Source organism: Oryctolagus cuniculus, chromosome 14 (assembly GCF_964237555.1).
Source record: "Oryctolagus cuniculus chromosome 14, mOryCun1.1, whole genome shotgun sequence".
NCBI classification, from domain to species: Eukaryota; Metazoa; Chordata; class Mammalia; order Lagomorpha; family Leporidae; genus Oryctolagus; species Oryctolagus cuniculus.
In genome coordinates this window covers 90,725,294-90,746,071 of record NC_091445.1, presented here as the reverse complement: position 1 = coordinate 90,746,071, position 20,778 = coordinate 90,725,294, and the positions used below count along the sequence as shown (strand labels likewise).

At 48.3% G+C, this 20,778-nt stretch overlaps 1 long non-coding RNA gene across 1 annotated transcript in view; it reads right to left on the bottom strand.

Moving 5' to 3' along the window:
- LOC138845211 (uncharacterized) overlaps positions 1–19,105 on the bottom strand; it is a 268,220-nt gene extending 249,115 nt beyond the window's left edge. Inside the window, exon 1 of the long non-coding RNA XR_011382080.1 lies at positions 18,645–19,105. This is a non-coding gene — a long non-coding RNA (uncharacterized lncRNA). The remainder of the gene's footprint in view (positions 1–18,644) is intronic.
- Positions 19,106–20,778: the final 1,673 nt, after the last annotated feature.

Sequence of the window (20,778 nt, the reverse complement as noted above, 5' to 3'; positions counted from 1 at the left end):
TGGAGTTCAAAGCACCTCTGTCCCCACCCAAGGGTGTCGGAGCAGCCTCCTGACCACTCTGGGCACTTTCCAGGTGGGTGACTCCAACCTGCCATTTCATCCAACTTCTCTCTTGCTCCAGGTCTGCCTCGTCCCAGGAGCCAGCCGAGATGGGGTGTGCTCCCGCCCTGGTAGGACTGTGTCTTCCTGGTGCCTCTCCCTCCAGGCCTTGCGGCACACACAGAACACAGTGACACCATGGTGGACACAGTGAGCAAATAACCCGCCACCTGCTCTTGCCCAAGGGAATGTTTGACTTCCTTCTGCCAGTGCCCGGCCAGCAGCCAGACACTGCAAGCGCCCTCAGCTACTGGGGCTGAGCCCATCTCCAAGGGGTCTGAGCTCCCTTCCAGGAAAGGGGACAGAATCAGATCAGAAGCCGCTGTGCCAGTACAAACTACCACACGTCTGGTCCAAAACCCTGAGTGAGGAATGAGCAGTGCAGATATTTCCTTGTAACTCCACAGCTGAGTTCCACTGCTTGTTTCTCATGAGCATGATTTTTCCAATTAATTAAATATGATGACGCTGGATAGAGCCCACAGTCCTCATGATGGAGAGGGCTGATGTGTCTCATGTTTAGTAAACGCTATCAGAGCTCCCTGGCACCAAAGAAACTCAATTTACCAAGAGCAGCAGTAACCGCTTAGATGATAAACCCACTGGGACATTTTCCGCAGAACCATGTGCAATCCACTGTATCAGGGATGAAGAGTTCCTATTAAAAATATATCAACACTCTCATAAAGACCATTTTCCCCATGCAATCTATTCTGAGAAATAATAGCCAAGCCACAAATTTGCCAACAATCAATTTTTGCCTCCCCGTGCGATGCGGTGGAAGAATATCTGTTTTTAGTAACAGGACGGTTCACACGCACAGTAACATTCAATTACCAGGTGCAGTGACACTGCCCAGCTGCCAGTGTTTCCTCTTCTGTGCGGACGCAGCTACACATCTGTCATTGACCCCAAACCCTGCGTCACACCGAGGACGCGCTGTTTGTATCAGGATTCCTAAGTGGGCGTCGCTGACTCCAAGCTCGAATACCATCCATCTCAGACCTCAGCGACATCATGAACCAAGGCTCCTACGACAGAAAAGTTAAAAAGCCACTCGGGCAGGAAGTGGGTGAGTCGGGCAGCGTGTGTGAACCAGCCCAGGGATTCGGATACCTGAGGCCATCTGACGTGAGCACCGTGAGGCTCCTGGGACAGAGGGGATCGTGAGTTTCCATGCAAACCCCTCAGAGGAATGTCTGCCAACACATTCAAGGTAGACACCTTCCCCCGCGCCCGGAGAGGAAGCACGACTCAGCTTTGCTCGATCTGTCACGCCCCACCACAGCGGCTGCTGCAGGGACAAATGCCCACTTCAACCAGGGCGGAAGCCCCTCCCTGCCAAGGGGCTTTGCAGGAACCATCAAAGTGACACAGAGATCCAAGAAGACAGAACAGGATAAACCGCACTAACTTGATCTGCTCTGGGATACCGAGAGACCAAGGAAGGACTGTGCTTCCAGGGGGCTGACTGATGGAAATTTTCAGCAAAGAAGAAAAAATGACGAAGACCCCACAGGACAAGAGGAAAAGACAGAGACACCACCGCGGCCAGCCACGTGGTACAGCCCGTTGCCCGCTGTGCGCCTCCATCTTCACGCCAGTTAGAAGGACTCGCCATGACTTGCCAATCGCAGCTTTAGCTGATGGGATCCCACAGTCACCCACTGACTGCAGGGCTGACTGGGGTCTGAGCAACTGGCACACTTGGAGCAGGGAAGCCAACTTGCTCCTACACCTCCCCGACTCGCACAGAGCTCTCTGCTGTGGCCTGGGAAGGCAGTAGAAGGTGGCCCAAGTCCTTGGGCTCCAGCACCCATGTGGGAGACCCGGAAGAAGCTCCTGGCTCCGGGCATTGGATCAGCGCAGCTCCAGCTGTTGTGGCCAATTAGGGAGTGAACCAGCAGATGGAAGACCTCTCTCTCTCTCTTTCTGCCTCTCCTTCTCTCTCTGTGTAACTCTGACTTTCAAATAAATAAATAAATCTTTAAAAAAAAAAACCTGTGGGATACAGCAGAAGCAGTATTAAGAGGGATGTTTATAACATTAAGTGCTTACACTTTAAAAAAGAGACAAGTATCTCAAATTAAAGATCTAATGATGCACGTTGAAACTTAGAAAAACTAGAATAATCCAAACCCAAAATCAGCAGGAGGCAAGAAATAGTAAGGACCAGAGAAGAAATGAATGAAATTAAAACTAGAAAAACAATACAAAAGATCAACAAAACAGAAAGTTGGTTTCTTTGAGAGGATAAACAAACATCTAGTCAGACTAACAGAAAAAAAAAGAATAATGCAAATAAAATTAGATATTAAAAAGGAGACAGTACAACTGACACCACGGAAATACAAAGGATCATAAGAAACTACAATAAAGAACTATATGTGGCTGGCACTGTGGCTTAGTAGGCTAAGCCTCCACCTGTGGCACCAGCATCCCCTATGGTTGCCAGTTTGAGTCCCAGCTGCTCCACTTCCGATCCAGCTCCCTGCTAATGGCCTGTGAAAACATTGGAAGATGGCCCAAGTGCCTGGGCTCCTGTACCCATGTGGGAAACCCAGAAGAGGCTCCAGGCTCCTGAATTCAGATCAGCCCAGCTCCAGCCATTGCAGCCATCTGGGGAGTGAACCAGCAGATGGAAGTCTTCACTGTGTGTGTGTGTGTCTCTCTCTCTCTGTCTGCAACTCTGCCTCTTAAATAAATAAATAAATCTTATAAAAAGGAAAACCTTGAAGAAATAGACAAATTCCCGGATTCATATACCTACCAAGATTAAATCAAGAAGATACAGATGATCTAAACAGACCTATAACAAGGAATGAGATTGAAGCAGTAATCAAATGTCTTCCATCAAGGAAAAGTTCAGGACCTGAATTCTACAAAATATTCAATGAGGAATTAACTCCAAAACTCCTTAAAGTATTCCAAAATATTGAATGGGATAGAACTCTCCCAAATGCTTTTTATAAGGAAGGCCAGTGTTATTTTGATACTGAAACCAAACAAAGATAAGACATGAAAAGGAAGCTACAGCCCTGTTTCCTTAATAAACCTAGATGCAAAGAGTGTCAACCAGATACTAGCAAACTGAATCCAAACTCACATCAAAAAGATCATATATCACAATCAAGTGGGATTTATCCCAGAAATGCAAAGGTGGTTCAATGTTCACAAATCAATAAACGTCATAAATCACACCAGAATGGAAAACAAAAACCATATGGTCATCTCAATAGATGCAAAGAAAGCATTTGGTAAGATCCAACACCCCTTCATGGTAAAAACGCTCCACCAACCAGGTACGAGAGGAACACTCCTAGGAATCACAAAGGTCATCTATCACAAATCAACAGCCAATGTCGCACTGAACGGAGAAGAACTGAAAGCATTTCCCCTCAGATCTGGAACAAGACAAGGATGTCCGCCTTCAGCACTCTTATTCAATACAGTACTGGGAGTGTTAGCGAGAGCAACTAGGCAGGACACAGAAACAAGGGGCATCCAAACTGGAAAAGAAGTCCAATCATCCTTGTTTGCAGACGACATGACGTTGTATGTGGAAAAACCTAAATGCTCCACCAAAAAGCTGTTAGAACTGATAAACCAATTCAGTAAAGTTGTAGGTTACAAAATAAACATACAAAACCCAGCTTTTTGTAGGCTAATGATGACCTCACAGAAAGAGAAATCAAGAAAGAAATCCCATTCGCAATAGCCACAAAATTTTTTAGGAATAAACTTAACAAAGAAGTAAAAGATCTCTGCAATGAATTTATCAAGCATTAATGAAAGAAATCACCAAGGACGGAAAAAGTGAAAAGGTATTCCTTGCTTATGGATCTGAAGACTCAATATAAACAAAATGTCTATATACCTAAAACAATTTATATGTTCAATGCCATCAACAGCAATAGCATTCTTTACAGTTAGAAAAAACAATCTTAAAATTCATGTGGAAACACAAAACACCCTGAATAGCCAAAGTGATCCTGAGCAACCAAAACCACGCTGGAGACGTCATAATACCCTATTTCAAAGCATACTACAAGCCTGTAGCAATTAAAACAGCATGATACCAGCATAAAAACTGATATAAAGATCAACAGAACAGAATAGAGAGCCCAGAAATTAATTCATGTACATATAGCCAACTGTTTTTGACCGAAGTGCTCAGACCATACAGTGGAGTAAGGATAATCTCTTCAACAAATGGTGCTGGCAAAACTGGATTTATACATGTAAAAGAATGAAATTAGATCCATGCCTCTCACTATCTACAAAAATCAACTCAAGATGGATCAAAGACCTAAATTTAAGACCTGATACTCCAAAGTTGTTGGAAGAAAAGAAAGAGAAAACACTCCAAGACATTGGTGTGGTGGACAAGTTCTTGGACAAGACCCCCAAAGCACAGGCAACAAAAGCAAAGCTAAACAAATAGGACTGCATCGAACTTAGAAGTTTCTGTACAGTGGAGGAGACCATCTGTCTCCCGAGTGAAGAGACATCCAACAGAGGAAAAATATTGCAACCACCTGACAGAGGATTAATATTCCAAATACATCAGCACCTTGAAAAACTCAACAACGAAAAACCAACAAATCCAGTTGAGAAATGAGCAAAGGATGTCAATAGTTCTCAAAAGAAGAAATACAAATATATGAAAAAAATGCTCCAAATCAGTAGCCATCAGGGAAATGCGAATGAAAACCACAGTAAGATACCACCTCACCCCATCAGAGTGGCTAAAATCCAAGTCACACAGAGTAACAAATGCTGGTGAGGATGTGGACCAATGGCAACAGTTACACGCTTTTGGTGGGAATGTAAATTAGCACAGCCACCATGGAAAACAGTGTGGAGATGTCCTTAAAAACTAGAAGTAGACTTGCTATAGGGTCCAGCAGTCCCACTACTGGGTACAAATCCCAAAGACTTGAACACAGTGTACCAAAGAGATACCTGCACCACCATGTCCCCAGCAGCCCTGTTTACAACAGCCAAAAAAAAAATTTTTTTATTTGACAGAGTTAGTAAGAGAGAGAGACAGAGAGAAAGGTCTTCTTCCTTTTTCCATTGGTTCATCCCCCAAGTGGCCGCTACAGACGGCGCGTTGTGGCTGGCGCACTGTACCTATCCAAAGCCAGGAGCCAGGTGCTTCCTCCTGGTCTCCCATGCAGGTGCAGGTCCCAAGCACTTGGGACATCCTCCACTGCTTCCCAGGCCACAACAGAGAGCTGGCCTGGAAGAGGAGCAACCAGGACAGAATCCGGTGCCCATATGAGATGCTGACATCGCAGGCAAAGGATTAACCTAGTGAGCCACAGCGCCAGCCCCTCAACAGCCAAAATGTGGAACCAATCAAGGTGTCCATCATCAGATGACTAGATAAAGAAAGTGTTGCCTACATGCACAATGGGATATTATTCAGCTATTTTTAAAAAATGAAATTCTACCATTTGCAGCAAAATGGATACAACTAGAATACCTCATGTTAAGTGAAATAAGCTGGACCTCATGGTCTCCTTTATGTGTGGGAGCTAGAATTTAAAAACAGAGAAAAATCAAAGAAAAAGAAATGTCTGTGTGTTGTCAGTATTGCTGCAAATATAGTTTTCTAAAACTTTGTTTTATAACTTTATCAAACCAGTAGTTAAGAATGTTACTACTACAGTTTTAATGATCTTTGATTATTTTAAAATTTACTGAATACAGATGAGATGATCCTTTTTCCATTCAATTATTGTTTATAGCCATTGTCTATATTCCCACTAAACTACAAAACAACATCTCGTCACATGCATTGAAAGTCAGACAACAACCCAAGCACTAAAGAGCACCACCTTTAAAAACAAATACAAGGGGCCAGCGCTGTGGTATAGCGAGTAAAGCCACCTCCTGCAGTGCTGGCATCCCATATGGACACCGGTTCAAGTCCCAGCTACTCCACTTCCAATCCAGCTCCCTGCTAATATGCCTGGGAAAGCAGCAGCCAGATCCTGTCACCAGTGTGACAAGGACGTTAGGATACACTGAGACAAGGCACGACTAGCCACAAACTGTGCATACTGGCATTGCTGTAGGCAGATGGTGAGGAGGCAGCACTTCCCAGGCATGGCGTGGATTAGCAGGGAGGCTGGGTCCAGGCCTGGATGTCCTGCCTGCGTCCACGGGATGGTACTCCCTGCTGTCCTCACCCGAGGGCAGAGCCGAGCAGGTGCTGGCTTCCCCATCACGGCTCGCCTGCTCAGCACAGCCCCATCCGGTCGGTGAACTGCGTGTCCTGGGCTACCCGGCAGCTGGTTTCTTACAACACAGCTATTAATAAGATAATTGCTAGGGTTTCCTCTCCGACATGAATAATGGATTTGTGGCAACTCTCCTTCCAATCAGCAGAAAGTAGAGCAACCTTTTTCGTGTTGCTTACAGAAAGGTTGGATTTTGTATTTGTTTCCAACAGCAAGTGCCATGAGCCTGGAGAGGGGACTCCAGCAGTCTGGGCTCTCGGGAGACACAGAGCCTGCAGCACGCAGAGACAGTCTGGTGGGGGGAACTAGCTCAGGAGAACATGGGGACGCAAAGTCCCATGTAGCCTTCTGTGGCTGGAGGCCCAGGGAGCGGGGGTGTGACCCAAGTGAGAGTGCCGAGAAGGCGGATGATTGAGCTCCAGTCGGGGAGAAAGTGCACCCCGTGCCCTCGGCGGGGCGGGTGAAGCCCCTCACCTGGAGAGGCCAGATCTCCCCCTGTCTGCTGACGCACAAGCTGATCTGACGCCCAATCCCGCGCCCCTGAGCCTGGTCGTGGACACGCGACTCCAACTATCCTGAAACTCGCCCAGTCCACTCAAATTCCAGATGCAAGCGGGATCTTCAGAAAGTTCACGGAAAAATCTATACAATGAACAATCATGCGCAGATTAAAAAAAAAAAACTTTTATGTCAAAACAAATGGATCTTTTAATCCCATGTTTTGGGTCTTCTGAAGTGCAGTCTTATTTAGAATTTGATATGGGCTGCAGATAGCGGGGGTGCCTATCTTCAAATTTGCATTTTGTTGACAAAACAGTGATTCCTATATGTACACATACAAGTATATATGTCAATATAAGCACATGTATGTGTAGAGATCATATGTGCATTTGTGTGCACCGTGTGAGGACACACCCTTGATATGCTCCCAGTGATCATCCATGAGCACTCCCAAACTTACTCCACAACCCGCCGCCCCGCCGGGAATGACCCAGCTCCAGTCAAAACGCAAGAGAGAGCCAGAGAAGGAGCCGGGAAGAGGAAGCTCTAGCCCGGGTAATTCTGAGAAGTGGAGGCAGAGCGGACACTGGCAGACCCCCGGGGGGACAGGAGTGCTTCTCCCCACGTGACGCACCGCTAATTCCATTCTATCTCGGCGCCGCCCCCTGTGCTGTGAAGCGGCTGCAAACACGCTTGGGACCGGCGGTCACGCAGGCTGTCCCTGCACCCATGCTCCACAAAGACCCCGTGCCACACCCAATCGCAGATTTTGGATCTCAGAGAATGGGAAGGCGCACTCCTTTTCCTCAGCGGGTTAAAGCAGAGGGGCTGATGGCCAAACTGAGAACCGAGAAGTCAGCTCCTCACTGGGCTGGGGCTTCTCCCTCAAACCAAGCAGAAGAACACTTCCGCCTGAGGCTGAGGTGAGCTCCTCCCTCTTCCATTCTAGACCTTCGGGTTCAGCTGGGAGCTGCAGGACCACAGCCTACCTGACACCCATCACCAGGCGGAGTCCAAGAACAAGAGGGGAGGCCCGAACAGGAGGTGACCAGCCACTGCGCCAGAGCCCAGCAACTTCCCTCAGTCTCCAGAACCTTAAAGCAGAGCCTGGACCCCCAGGAACAGGTGTGGGAGAGCCCACCCAGCTCTCAGAAGGCAAGACTTCCCTTCCCGTCGCCAAGAGCCCGCCAGCAGGGAGGAGGAACCCAGGCCACTCCCTCAACACCCACCGTTTATGGGAAGAGCGACAGATCTCTCTAGAAACCTCAGCAAGGGAAAAGCTTTCCCTTACCTACGAATCCACCCAACTGCACAGAACCTGCACCTGCAGAGAGAAGCTCCAGTACTGAGAGTTGGTCTTGATGCACAGGGGTGCCAAGAGCCCTGTCTCGGTGTGTGATGACCCAGGTAGCATCTCCAGTGCTGGGTACTCTCACAGCCCTCCCAGGGCAACACTGAGGGAGCAGCGAGACAGCATCTCTCCACACGGCGCTGCCTCAATGGCAGGAAAATGGTTACAATGTCTGGAGATGCTGGATTGGGGTTTACTCCTCCAGAATTCCGATTTCTCTGACCTCACACTGGATTTCATCCACAGGAAACATTAAGAAGGATTTTTACTGGGGCACCCATAGGATACGGTCCTACTCAGCTTCTACAACATCCACCAGTATTTGCAAGCCACATCTGAAACATGCTATCATGAGATCAAGAACCCTTGCTAGAGTCCCCACAAGTAAGCAGGCTGATGTCTGGTGTTCGACCCAACCCTCCTCGCATTTCGTTTGCAGGTGCTCTTTTTTCTGTCTTCAAATAATCTCCCTTCTTGGTGGGCACCTGCGGATCACATGTTTGAGATGCACTGGGTCTCCGTTTAGTTACTTAAGCTTCATTCCTGGATCTCACGGAACGCACAGAGAATATCTGGGATATGTGACAGTCAGGACTTGACTTCCTCTGGGCAATTCTAAAGAAGACCTAGTGAATGACAATCTACTTGATTGATCAATTGAGGTGATAAACGGGAATAAAGCAAGAACACAGACCGGAAGCTCTTGCCAGGAAGCAATCTACAACCATTGGCAAAACAGACGGGGAGCTTAAAACAGTTTCAATCAATATCGATTCTGCCATATGAATAAATGTTTAACTAATGCATCCTATCTGTTCTAATTCAGCTTTGAACTGTCACAAGATGTCATAAGAAACATCTGAGGAGAAATTGGGAGGAAAAAAAGCCTAAATCAAAAAAAAAGATCATCATTTTTATGGCATTTATGCTGGAATCATTTCTAGAATAATGCAGTCTCACAGCTATAATTCAAAGTAGGTTTTAGTCTATTGGTTTAACTGCAGCATATCTAAAATTTAGAAGTTTTTATAGCCCTCAATCCCACATAATGATGGCTAAAATCTTAGAGGAAATTCAATTATAGTAGAGGAGAGTTTTACCCTTTTTCCCCCTTAAAAATGGACTTCATTTGGAGACCTGCTTAAATAGCCACTTCCAAGTTTCCAACCCAGTGTCTATAAAAATGAAGTGGGTTAGTAATCCAAAAATTCTATAGAGAGATGTATAGATTATTAAACATGGCACAGGAACATTGGAGAAAGAACTCAATTCTCAGAGTAATTCTTGTTCAGGTAAAATATATTCTCATCTTAATAGAATTTTAAGTATATCACAAGATGAATAAATATACACGTCTTTAATACATACGGCAGCAGTAAGAAGCCAGGGGCCAGTGTTGTGGTGTAGTGGGTAAAGCCACTAGCTACAGTACTAGCATCCCATATAAGCACAGGTTCATATGCCAGCTGCTCCACTTCCAATCCAGCTCCCTGCTAACGGCCTAGGAAAAGCAACAGAAGCTGGCCCAAATATTTTGGCCCCTGCCACCCATGTGGGAGATCTGGAAAAAGCTACTGGCTCCTGGCTTCTGCCTGGCCCAGCCCTGGTAGTTGTGGCCATCTGGGGAGTGAACCAGAGAATGGGAGATCTCTCTCTATGTCTCTCCCTCTAACTTTGATTTCAAATAAATAAATGGATCATAAAAAGAATCTAGAAAAGGTCCAAAAATGCCAAGACCTAGAGGCCTTTCCTGTTAAAGAAACTGGAAAAGGGAACTGATGGGAGGCAGCACATGGCCATGGATGCTGCCACCTCCCAGGTACCAAGGACAGCACCACACCCGCTGCACCTGCTGTCCTACAGGAGAGCAGGAGGGCAACAGCTGCAGAGGCGATTTAGCGCCCTCCTGTCTTCCTCTCCATGTCTGCCTACTTCACCAGGGCCGTTCTTCGAAGCTATTTGAAGAGGGGAATAAATGAGGTGAGGGAAAGGTTGGAGTTATTTAGAGTTCAAGTTCAAAGATTATTAATTACAAATATCTCCGTTTGACCAAAGAGAATGATGACGGCGTCCCTTAGAACCTTCTCTCTAGCGGCCTCTGCTACCCCAGGGCCAGGAGTCACAGGAAGACCTGGGCGCCATGTTGGAGGGAGATGATGGGCTCTGGGCTGCATTTGTCCCAGCTGATGAACAGATCTGCATCTGTGGGATTCAGCTGAGAAGCAGTGGAAGTGAGCCACACGGACTGATGTCTGTCTTGGAGCTTGTACACTCGTGCTTCATCAACTCACATCATCATGCATCAGAACACACTTGCAAGCTGAGCGCAGGGAAGAGCCAGGGACTGCGACAGCCTGGCAGGTAGCGTCTGACTCTCCAAGCCCCACCCCACCCCACCCCAGGCCCTGCAGACTCTGCCTACAGCCCGGTCGCTGCTTTGATGTGATAGCATGAAATGGATGATTTCAAAATCAAATATTTAAGACAGGACACAACAAATATGAAATATGCAATAGACTTGTTTAATCCATTAACAGAGCCAACTCTCCTTCTTAGAATTAGGATTTGGGGGGTGGAGGCCGGACTTCACATTTTTGCAGACTAGCCTTGTGCCAAGGGCCCGTGAAGATTCCAACACTTCTGGCAAATTTTAGATATTTTCTTCAGAGGAACCATGTAACTGCTGTTCTATTGCATGATGCTTGTCTTGTGTGTGTTTGAATTTAGTCTTACATCTCCTTATTCTCACTATTTTTCTTAGTTTATTTTCATATGTATTCCAAGAGATTTACAAAGTCAAATCCATTTTTTCATTTTTAAGGAAGCACTGATTTTTTTTTCAGTTCTCAATGCTTTAACTGAAGATTTCAAGCACATGTGTGTCTGAGTACCGTAGTCACAATTTAAAGGGGAGAATGATTAGAACAGAAATGTGCCTGGATTCCATTAAAATGGTGTGTGTGAGCTTTGCTAGATCCCGCCAACGCTCCATAAGTGAATGTTGTGGGATAGAGCAGTATGAAGAGCTGCCTGCGGTCGAGGGGGAATTCCATGAGCCATCCGCTTTCCCATAATCCTGGTGCAGTGCCAGACTCCTTGCAGGTCCTGAGAGCTGCTACACGGACAGGCACAGTCTGGCTAGCAGTAGAAGCAGACCCGGCTACCAGCGGTCACAGCAGCAGCGAAGCCTCTTTCTTCATGATCAGGAAATCTTGCCCACATTGGGCCACCACCTAAATTAAATGGATCTGACGAGGACAAACAAACTTTTGAGTTCTTCTTCCCTTTTTGCACCTCGACTCCTTGTTAGCGGGATCAAGAAGCTGAAAGTCACCATATCAAACTGCTGATGCTGTACAATCTGCGAGAATCTGGCAATGGTGGGAACCTGAAGACCAGCCCAGCAGGCTGCTGGTCCCTGGGAAATAGGATTTCCTAACAATGATGTTATTGTACTTTATCTTCTGGTCTCGACTCCTAATCAAAGAAAGCTAACACTCTACTGTCAGACACAGTGCACGATGAGCTGAGCTACGACTTGAGCTGCACATCTTTATTCATCTGTCTGCTGGCTACTTGGCCTTTTCTGGAAGCCTGACCCAAAATTGTTAGGAATAGTACCTACCACTGTGAAGGCAGCACTGGGGTCTGCTAAAGGTGTTATGTATTCCCAAAACATCCTACTGTGCCTGTAGGAGAATTTCTAGTGCGAGAGGCGAGGCAAGGCGAGGCAGGTCGGGGCACTTTCTTAAGTGGTGGCAACCTGCCTGGCACCCCCTCGTCTTGCCTTCCAGGGTGTTCGGAGTGAGCGCACGTCTACCTCCTTGATGAAGACAGCTCTGAGAATTGTTTGGCTAAGGCAGGCTGTCATTTCAAGCCAGGGCTAAGGAGCTGCCAAGCAAACGCTGCACAGCAAACAAAGGACACAGCATTCATTTCACTCCCAACAAAGGAAGACAGGAAGTTGGCTCCTTGGAACAAAGCAAAGAAGGGAAGTCATCCTCTCCACGTCTGCTCTCTAAGCAGGGTCCAGCCCCATCTGCCGCCATCATCATCATCGTCGCTATTTTGTTCAGGTTTTATTTGAGGTAAGAAAACAATGGAGGTCTGACATTACACTAAGTGAAAAAGTTAGACACAGAGAGAAAAATATCCCAAGATTTCATTTATATATGGAGACTTAAATTAAAAGTCAAATGAGAGAATAAAACACTAGTTGGCGCAGGCAGGATCAGCAGGAAGCGATGGGGAGGTGAGTGGAGGGATGTAAAGTAGCATACATTTAGGATGAAGCCGTTGGGAGATCTAGCGTACGACAAGGTTAATTACGGTGCAGAATCTCCAGAATTTTTGGAACATGAGTAAATCACCTGGTGAAAACGGGCAACTCTGTGACGATGGATGTGTTCATTTGTTCCACTGTAGTAACTGTTTTACTATGTGGGTGTTTGTATCTGTTAACATCATGTTGTACAACTCAGATAATAAAGTCGGTATTTTTTTTAAAAGGCCTGGGCATCCTAGTCTGGCTGAAAAGCCCATGAAAGCGTTTCAGGCATGGAAAGCTAAGACATCGTGCCAAAAAGTGTTCTACATGAAGGATCTTTGTGAGTGAGATCTCTGTGGAAAGAAGGGGCCATCAAAGAGGAAGGTACTTTTCTCTAAAGGGAGGACAGAACCACTTTGCTTATGGCCTCGTCCAAATACTGATAGAAATTGTGGACTCAAAAGGCTTCCATAGCCTAGGCAGCTCATGTCAAGAGCCTCAGGTGCTCACTGACGTCATACATAAGAGTGTTGTTAAATTAACAACAGGAGTTACTTACTTCCCGTGCAGGACTTCTGTCCTTAATGAGCTGTATTATGAGAGTTAACTGTAAAACGTGTTCTAAAAAAGTTTGTGTGTGCACGTGTGTGTGTATACAAATTATTGAAATCTTTAGTACAAAGTTGGTCTTCTGTGTATAAAGTTGATTGAAAATGAATCTTAATGGAGAATGGGACTGGGAAGGGGAGAGGGAGGAGGGGTGGGAGTGTGGGTGATAATGTGGATATGGTGAGAAGAATCACTATATTCCCAAAGTTGTACTTATGAAATCTGTATTCATTAAATAAGAGGTTTCTCTGGGGGAAAAAAGTAAAAATTAAAAATAAATAAAAAGGCCTGGAACACTCCAACGGCTGTGTTTCTCTGACAGCTGTCAAGGGCAGGGTGGAGGCCTTGAAGTGGATCCAGGATGACTTGACGCAGACACCGAGGCAGAGGGAAGAGTGTGCCCAGCTGTCACAGCCGGACAAAGGAGTCAGCTTTCTCTCCCAACATCAATACAAAGCCAAAGTCCTTCACATGGACTAGGAGAGAGGCAAAGCTGTAAGAGCCTGGCCCCAGAGTTCAGGACTTCATGTTCTACCATGGTGCATGCACTGTCATCGAATGCTTTCCCTAGACACGTGCCTCCACAAGTCCTCCCACCGCAACAATGATTTCTCTCCCCTTAGTGTCTCAAGTCAAAAACCCTTAGTGTCTTGGGTTCCCTCACACCCACATCAAGTCCATCCTCAAAACCTCCTGGCTCTGGCTCCGAAGCTTATGCTAGATCCAGGCACCATTTGCCACGGTTCCACCACCATCATCCCCGGCCTTCACTGCGACGGTTCCTGTGCTCACTCCCGTCCCCCTGTGGTCTGCTCTCCACAACTGAGCCAGAGGCCGTGTCCCTCCCCACTCAGGGCTGTCACAGGACTGTTTCCCGAAAGCTCTCCGCATTGTCCTGGTGTCGGATCAGATGCCCTTTACTCCCTGCAGACCCTGATTGGACAGCGAACGGTCACTCCACTCAGCTTCGTCAAGACTTCTATCACAACCTGCTCTGGTGTGCGTTTACACCACTGATGGCCTGCAAACTCCAGAGAGCAGAGACCGAGCGCTTCTGCTTTGCTGCTAGTTATCTAGGACCTAGAGGGAGACCTGACACACAGTAGGTGCCAAATGTTGTTATCTAGGACCTAGAGGGAGACCTGACACACAGTAGGTGCCAAATGTTGTTATCTAGGACCTAAAGAGAGACCTGACACACAGCAGGCGCCAAATGCTGTTATCTAGGACCTAGAGGGAGACCTGGCACACAGTAGGCACCAAATGTCATTATCTCAGACCTAAAGAGAGACCTGACACAGTCAGTGCCAAATGTTGTTATCTAGGACCTAAAGAAAGACCTGATACACAGTAGGTGCCAAATGCTGTTATCTAGGACCTAGAGGGAGACCTGATACACAGTAGGTGCCAAATGCTGTTATCTAGGACCTAGAGGGAGACCTGATACACAGTAGGCGCCAAATGTCGTTATCTAGGACCTAAAGAGAGACCTGACACACAGTAGGCACCACATGTTGTTATCTAGGACCTAAAGAGAGACCTGATACACAGTAGGCGCCAAATGTTATCTAGGACCTAGAGGGAGACCTGACACACGGTAGGCACCAAATGTCGTTATCTAGGACCTAAAGAGAGACCTGACACACAGTAGGCGCCACATGTTGACGGGATGAGCAACCAGACGGCTGAATGTTCTAACTCTGCTGAAGTTGGTGTCGACATAGCAGCAATGGCTCCCCAGAGAGTCTGAAGTGTGTGGGGAGCAACTGGGACTAGACTGTTACTGGAATTAAGACTAATTCTATGCATCTGCTCTCCCACAATATGGCGCTGAGAGAGAGCCCAAACAACCTCTACGCAGCTACCTCGTCAGTTTGACGAGCTGCAGGAGCTGATCCTGCTCCTGATTGGAGGAGAGCAGCATGCTCGGCATGTGGGTAGCAGAGTTGGGATTGGTGGAAGAGGACTATAAAGGAGGAGAGAGACAACATGCACCAGGAACGTCTGAAAGAACACCTGAGCAGCCCCCGAGAGAGCCGGCCGGCGGTGTGCCGCTCCCCCGCGGAAGTGGGGAAAGTGGCCAGGGGGAACCGCCCTTCCACGGAGGTGGAAGGGATGGTAGCCAACCCGGGAAGAACCAGCAGCAAACCCGGGAAGGGCCGAGCAGACAAAAGAACAGCGCAGGGTCTAGTGTTGTTCCTCCGTGAATGGGGCAGCGACAGAAGTGAAGCTCCCCTGGGCCTGCAATGTCCACTCCCGGCACCGTCGCTCCCCGGTCGCGGGCTCCAGCTCTCAAGTGTGCTCCCGCTCACGGACTGAAGTTACCTCGAGGCCCCACTGACTCACACCTCCCCTCTTCTCCCCGAACTCCTGGGGAGCACCCCCATGCAACAGTGGCAGGCGAGCTTCCCTGGAACCCACAGCCACCACACGGGCCTGGCACGCCACCTGGGTGGGCTCCTCTGATGGCCTTCCGAGGGGTTCAGAGAGCCCTGCGGCTTGGACATAGGTGGCTTTTTCCCACAGGTGCACGTGTTGCAAGCTTGGGCTCCAGTGTGGCAGGGTTTAGATGGCAGAGCCTTTAAGAGGTAGGACCAAACGGGTGGTAATTAGGTAATGGGGCCGCACGGGGCTCCAAAGGATCAACACAGCCAGGTGGAGTGAGCTCTGGTCAGAGCGCGGCCTGCAATGACCTCACTAAATGCCTATCAGTGTGTATTGACATAATTTTTTTATCCTCTCCCTCCCCAACAAGGGCTTTCTAGACTTTTCCTAACCACCACTTCCTGTGAGATCTGGATAGCAAATATGCTGCCTCTCTGTGTACACACCGCAGCCTTCAGAGGGCCACCGTCCACTGTCATAGCCCAGACTGTTTGTGAGGAGCATAATGCAGGGCCATGAAGTCAAGCTGCTTCCGCAACTCGGGTCTCGTCCTCACCTCCCCCTCTCCCACACCATCAGTAACTACAGTCAGAGACAATTACCTTTCTTTAGCAAGATATGCTTTTAATTAACCTATGTTTGTTCCCATTGAAAACGCCTCCCCAAAGCGTACACCTAGAGTCCCTCTGCCCTGGTGTCTTGAAGAACAGACAACAAACAGCAAACAGCTACTGTTCCCACAGTTCCTCCATTCTCCAGACGATCGGCAGCTTCTGAGGACAGAGATGCCCAGAGAACGAGAGAGGAGGCTGGCCCCGGGGCAACAGGACCAAGGCTTCTTTCGGCCGAGTTACTGAAGGCACTGTATTAGCCATAAGGAGTTGTGATGACATCTATCCTGCTGCGTGGGCCTTCTCTCATCACTGGGACCAGCCTGGACCAACATCTCATCCTGATGAGTCATACGTTGTCCAAAAGCGAGTGGATGCTTCCCATTTTCCATAGAAAGCAGAACTAGCATCCATAAAAACAACCCAATTTAAATACTAGCAAAGGACTTGGACGGACATTTCTCCAAGAAAGGTCTATAAATGGCCAACAAGCACATAGAGTGTGCCTCGGGAACATTAATCATCAGGGAAACGCAAATCGAAGCCACAGTGAGCTTTGCCACCACCACCTACACCTGGCTACAATAGACAATCTTGGGGCTGGGCCTCCAGCTGCAGTGCCGGCTCCCCTATGGGCACCAGTTCCAGTCCTGGCTGCTCTTTCAACTCAGCTCATGCACCCACATTGGAGACCTGGAGGAAGCTCCTGGCTCTTGGCTTTGGATCGTCCCAGCTCTGGCTGTTGTGCCCTTTTGCAGAGCAAACCAGAGGATTGAAGCCCTCTCGCTCTCGCTCGCTCGCTCGCTCTCTCTCTCTGCCTCTCTCTCCCTGTCTGTAACTCTGCCTCTCAAATAAATAAATACAATTAAAAAAAAAAAAGACGAAGAAGGGTGATGAGGATGTAGAGAAAGCAGAACTCCCATGCCGTGTTGGGGAAAGGTAAAAAGTTACGGTTGCTGAAAACAGAACTCAGTGACCCTGGGAACGCCATTTCTGAGCATACAGGCAAAAGAGTGGAACACCTGGGCCATCTCCTGCTGCTTTTCCCAGGCCCCTAGGAGGGAACAGGATTGCAAGTGGAGCAGCCAGGACACAAACCAGCACTCACATGGGACACCAGCACTGCAGGAGGCAGCTTTATCTGCTTTGCCACAAAGCTGGCGCCAGATGTGGTATAAACTTACCATGAAATATTATTCAGCCTTAAAGTGGACGAAAACTCCAATGCACACTACAATACGGATGAACCAGGAGACCACGATGCTCAACAAAATAGTCACAATTAACATTTGATTTCACTTATGTGACACACTTGAGTCAAATTCAGAGAGGACGCAGGGGCAGGCACTATGGTGTAATAGGTTAAGCTTCTGCCTGCAGTGCCAGCATCCCATGTGGGCACCAGTTCAAATCCCAGCTGCTCCTCTTCTGATCCAGCTGTCTGCTGATGGCCTGGGAAAGTGGTAGAAGATGGTCCAAATGCTTGGGCCCCTGCACCCCCATAGGAGATGTGGAAGAAGCTCCTGGCTTTGGATCTGCCCAGCTCAAGGCATTGTGGTCATTTGGGGAGTGATCCAGCAGATAGAAGACCTCTCTCTCTCTCCTTCTGAGCGTTACTCTGCTTCTCAAATAAATAAATAAAAAGATAAATCTTAGAGAGGTGGGGGGGTGGAGAGGGAGAGAGGGAGAGAGGGAGAGAGGGAGAGAAGGGAGAGAAGGGAGAGAGGGAGAGAGGGAGAGAACAGAATCCTGATTGCCAGTGGCACCACTGCAGATAAAGACCCCAAAAGCAAGTTCATGGAGTTTTTAGGAAGCAACAAAGCCCTGCCTTACTTGCACTTCGGTCATCTGAGATGACTCAACTCTAAGTCTAGGTTATACACAGCGCTTGCAGGCTCACTGGGACTTCTCTGCAATTCAGAAAACCTCTGGCACTTGCTGGCAGGAGCTGGTCAGAGCCATGTGGCCCAAAGAGATGGTGGATGCTGTAGGTCGGGGGCTCTCAGCCAGGAAGCTCCTTGGCAGAGCATGGGGACTTTTCAGTAGCCACAAGTTGAAGGACATTGTGGCATCCCAGGGACACTGCTGCACACCCTACCCCACACAGGGCAGCCTCCCACAACAGTGATCCCACCTAAAACCCCTGCTGTAGACAAAGTCACTAGAAATGGAAACAAATGCACCCTCCCACGTTGGTTTCTGTATTGAAATAGCTAAAATTAAACAGTCTTTTAGCCACTATGTTAAGAAGACTTGTTGCCTGCTGGGGGAGTAGGGGCAGCTGTTCCTCTCTAGAGACAACCACCACCTGCTGCTCTCAGAGCTTAGCTCAGCCATGCACCTGCCAAGGAGGCACTTGACAAACTGGCTTGTTCCAGTTAGAAGCTGCAGAGGCCACCACAGCGGCCAGCCAGCTGAAGGGGTCCTCGGGAACCCCATCTCAAAGCCTATTCCTTACCCCGCAGGAGCTGGCCTGCTGGGCACTCTGCACGGTCAACCCCCACCTCGAGGTGCCCAGGTCCTGCCTGAGCTCGGACAGGGCACCCGACAGCTCGCATCCTTAACCTTACCCTCCTCTTGCAACCGGAGCAGATTCCAAGTGGCTGTCGGCAGGACCTAATCCTCTCTTGCAGAATTCTTACAGGAACACTCATCTTTATCAGCAGACATGTGTAGGGGAGGGACAAGCAGCTCTCGGTATTATTCAAGTTTAAGCTCTCCGTGCTGACATATTGTATCTGTAAAATCTGTCTCTATGATTAACCACTAACTGCCCTGCATCCTTCCTTGATCTAACACTTATCAAGTTTATCTCCAAGGCGGGAGAGCAAGCTTAACTCCACACTGGAAGAGAACACTACTCTGGAATATTCTGGATCCTTACTTGCACCCTCAGGCCAGCTTCAAAGTTTTAGAACAACTTGGGGACTACAGAACTGTGCTTTATGTATTTAAAACCCAACAGACAACTGGCCCTGGACCTTCTGACCCATTGATGTGTCCCCACTGCAGTCACAAGCGGGCCATCCCCGTGGTAATTAGACAAGACAGCTACTTAAAAGAAATCCTGGCCAGCGCTGCGGCTCACTAGGCTAATCCTCCACCTGTGGTGCTGGCACCCTGGGTTCTAGTCTCGGTTGGGGCGCCGGATTCTGTCCTGGTTACTCCTCTTCCAGGCCAGCTCTCTGCTGTGGCCAGGGAGTGCAGTGGAGGATGGCCCAAGTCCTTGGGCCCTGCACCCCATGGGAGACCAGGAGAAGCACCTGGCTCCCGGCTTCAGATCAACGCGGTGCGCTGGCCGCAGCGTGCCAGCCATAGCAGCCACTTGGGGAGTGAACCAACAGCAAAGGAAGACCTTTCTCTCTGTCTCTCTCTCTCTCACTGTCCACTCTGCCTGTCCAAAAAAAAAAAAAATCCCTTAGCAAAGTTCCAGATTTCCCTGAGAACCCTAAATCCCACTGGTTCAAAAGAAGAACAAATATGTACTCCATGTAAATACACCACCTCACAAAAACCAGGGGTTCAGTCACACGTGGGACACTCAATTCCGTATTGGAGCCCTGGTTGGAGTCCCTGCTACTCCACCTTTCTGCTAATGCACCTGGGAGCCAACGGTGGCCCAAGTGTGTCCCTGCCGCCCACAGGGGGGACCTTGATGGAGTTCTGGGCTCCCGGGCCTGGCCCAGTCCAGGACACTGGTGGCCTTGGTGGCCTCTGGGAGAACAGCCAGCAAGCTGCGTGCTCTCCCCTCACCCTTTCTCACTCTTTCCTTCTTTGTTACAGCACATTTCAAATAAATAGATTTTTAAAAGACCCCAATACATTTCTCCATCATATTTTCCAAAGGTGAGAAAGAGCCTCCATTAATTTTTTAGCTTTGTTTTATTTAATTTGAGCTCAAATTCGAGTGCAGCAGTTCCCCTAAAAAAATAAAATCACTGTAGCCTAAAACTTTTATACCCAGTTTCCAGCTACAAACTCCAGCTTAACTATGAATGCAAGTTTTAAAATACTGAAACAGAACTTAAAAACTGAGATTCTAATGTTTTTATAACAAGAATTTATAAGTAAAGGAACAAAAAAGAGGAGAAAATAAAGCTGCACACATGAAACTGAGCGCCCTGTCTCATAAAAGCCAATCCCCGGGAGCGCGTTATGTCAGCAGCTGGGCGGGCCGGTGCTTCCTGAAACTTGCAGAGAATAAATCGGATACCACGTGTTCACGGCGGTAACTGCCTATCCTCTAGAGCAAGGGCTCCTCACTTTTCAGGAATCCTTCTTGAATGTCAAGAAGTTTGGTGAGAACGCCCATATGATTGAGAAAATACAAAACACACGCAGACAGACAAGTGTTGGCATTAATTTTGCAGGTGCTTTGGAGCCGGGGTGCCAGGGGCTGGCTTCTGCTGATCTGGTGCTGTGATAGCCAATACGGCACCCAGAAATGACCGCCTCCATGCACACGCCGTGCCCCCCACTCCCCTTGAAACCCCAGCAATCACTGTGTCTACATCACGCGTGCCTGTCTTAGAAACACATGTCAGCCGGCGCCGCCGCTCACTAGGCTAATCCTCTGCCTTGCAGCGCTGGCACCCCGGGTTCTAGTCCCGGTCGGGGCGCCGGATTCTGTCCCGGTTGCCCCTCTTCCAGGCCAGCTCTCTGCTGTGGCCAGGGAGTGCAGTGGAGGATGGCCCAAGAGCTTGG